General features: G+C 38.3%; 3 non-coding genes across 3 annotated transcripts; all 3 read left to right on the top strand.

Annotated features, from left to right (window-relative positions):
* Positions 1 to 858: 858 nt before the first annotated feature.
* On the top strand, positions 859 to 977 carry LOC113082188 (5S ribosomal RNA). Its single transcript, XR_003282494.1, has one exon. It is a non-coding gene; the product is annotated as a 5S ribosomal RNA (ribosomal RNA).
* A 370-nt stretch (positions 978 to 1347) lies between these two features.
* LOC113082149 (5S ribosomal RNA) lies at positions 1348 to 1466 on the top strand. The gene has a single exon (XR_003282457.1). It is a non-coding gene; the product is annotated as a 5S ribosomal RNA (ribosomal RNA).
* A 658-nt stretch (positions 1467 to 2124) lies between these two features.
* Positions 2125 to 2243, top strand: LOC113082290 (5S ribosomal RNA). Its single transcript, XR_003282575.1, has one exon. It is a non-coding gene; the product is annotated as a 5S ribosomal RNA (ribosomal RNA).
* Positions 2244 to 2500: the final 257 nt, after the last annotated feature.

Here is a 2500-nt window from a genome sequence, read left to right as displayed (position 1 = left end):
TTAGTACATGGATGGGAGACTGCCTGGGAATACCAGGTGCTTTAAACTTTTTGGAAATTTCACGATTTATATAATAATCTTGCAAAAAAAAAAAAAAAAAAAAAAAATGAGTCAATGCCCGATCTCTGAATCTTACCAGGTTTTAGGTCTGGTTAGTACTTGGATGAGAGACTGCCTAGGAATACCAGGTGCTTTAAGCTTTTTTGAAACTTTTCACTTTGTATATAATAATTTAGCCAAAAAATAGAGTCAATGCCCGATCTCTGAATATTAGCAGGTTTGGGCCTGGTTAGTACATGGATAGGAGACTGCCTGGGAATACCAGGTGCTTTAAAACTTTTTGGAAAATTTCACGATTTATATAATAATCTTGCAAAAAAAAAAAAAAAAAAAAAAATGAGTCAATGCCCGATCTCTGAATCTTACCAGGTTTAGGTCTGGTTAATACTTGGATGAGAGACTGCCTAGGAATACCAGGTGCTTTAAAATTTTTTTGAAACTTTTCACTTTGTATATAATAATTTTGCCAAAAAATAGAGTCAATGCCCGATCTCTGAATATTAGCAGGTTTGGGCCTGGTTAGTACATGGTTTGGAGACTGCCTGGGAATACCAGGTGCTTTAAACTTTTTGGAAAATTTCACGATTTATATAATAATCTTGCAAAAAAAAAAAAAAAAAAAAAAAGTCAATGCCCGATATCTGAATCTTAGCAGGTTTAGGTCTGGTTAGTACTTGGATGAGAGACTGCCTAGGAATACCAGGTGCTTTAAGCTTTGGGTTTTCTTTCCTACTTATATAATGTACTGGCGATTAGATGGGATGGTCTTTAAATAGCCCTCTCTTTGCAGCAGTCTTCGCTTACGGCCATACCAACCTGGCTATGCCCGATCTCGTCTGCTCTCGGAAGCTAAGCAGGTTTGGGCCTGGTTAGTACTTGGATGGGAGACCGTCTGGGAATACCAGGTGCTGTAAGCTTTTTGGAAACTTTTCACTTAGTATATAATAATTTTGCCAAAAAATAGAGTCAATGCCCGATCTCTGAATATTAGCAGGTTTGGGCCTGGTTAGTACATGGTTTGGAGACTGCCTGGGAATACCAGGTGCTTTAAACTTTTTGGAAAATTTCACGATTTATATAATAATCTTGCAAAAAAAAAAAAAAAAAAAAAAAAAGTCAATGCCCGATATCTGAATCTTAGCAGGTTTAGGTCTGGTTAGTACTTGGATGAGAGACTGCCTAGGAATACCAGGTGCTTTAAGCTTTTGGGTTTTCTTTGCTACTTATATAATTACTGGCGATTAGATGGGCTGGTCTTTAAATAGCCCTCTCTTTGCAGCAGTCTTCGCTTACGGCCATACCAACCTGGCTATGCCCGATCTCGTCTGCTCTCGGAAGCTAAGCAGGTTTGGGCCTGGTTAGTACTTGGATGGGAGACCGCCTGGGAATACCAGGTGCTGTAAGCTTTTTGGAAACTTTTCACTTAGTATATAATAATTTTGCCAAAAAATAGAGTCAATGCCCGATCTCTGAATATTAGCAGGTTTGGGCCTGGTTAGTACATGGATAGGAGACTGCCTGGGAATACCAGGTGCTTTAAACTTTTTGGAAAATTTCACGATTTATATAATAATCTTGCAAAAAAAAATAAAAATAAAAAAAAATGAGTCAATGCCCGATCTCTGAATCTTACCAGGTTTAGGTCTGGTTAGTACTTGGATGAGAGACTGCCTAGGAATACCAGGTGCTTTAAAATTTTTGAAACTTTTCACTTTGTATATAATAATTTTGCCAAAAAAATAGAGTCAATGCCCGATCTCTGAATATTAGCAGGTTTGGGCCTGGTTAGTACATGGTTTGGAGACTGCCTGGGAATACCAGGTGCTTTAAACTTTTTGGAAAATTTCACGATTTATATAATAATCTTGCAAAAAAAAAAAAAAAAAAATGAGTCAATGCCCGATCTCTGAATCTTACCAGGTTTAGGTCTGGTTAGTACTTGGATGAGAGACTGCCTAGGAATACCAGGTGCTTTAAGCTTTTGGGTTTTCTTTCCTACTTATATAATGTACTGGCGATTAGATGGGATGGTCTTTAAATAGCCCTCTCTTTGCAGCAGTCTTCGCTTACGGCCATACCAACCTGGCTATGCCCGATCTCGTCTGCTCTCGGAAGCTAAGCAGGTTTGGGCCTGGTTAGTACTTGGATGGGAGACCGCCTGGGAATACCAGGTGCTGTAAGCTTTTTGGAAACTTTTCACTTAGTATATAATAATTTTGCCAAAAAATAGAGTCAATGCCCGATCTCTGAATATTAGCAGGTTTGGGCCTGGTTAGTACATGGTTTGTAGACTGCCTGGGAATACCAGGTGCTTTAAACTTTTTGGAAAATTTCACGATTTATATAATAATCTTGCAAAAAAAAAAAAAAAAAAAAGTCAATGCCCGATATCTGAATCTTAGCAGGTTTAGGTCTGGTTAGTACTTGGATGAGAGACTGC

The sequence above is a fragment of the Carassius auratus genome, unplaced genomic scaffold (genome assembly GCF_003368295.1).
Source record: "Carassius auratus strain Wakin unplaced genomic scaffold, ASM336829v1 scaf_tig00035781, whole genome shotgun sequence".
Taxonomy (NCBI): domain Eukaryota; kingdom Metazoa; phylum Chordata; class Actinopteri; order Cypriniformes; family Cyprinidae; genus Carassius; species Carassius auratus.
The sequence above is the reverse complement of the archived record's forward strand: the minus strand, read 5'-3'. Positions and strand labels throughout refer to the sequence as shown.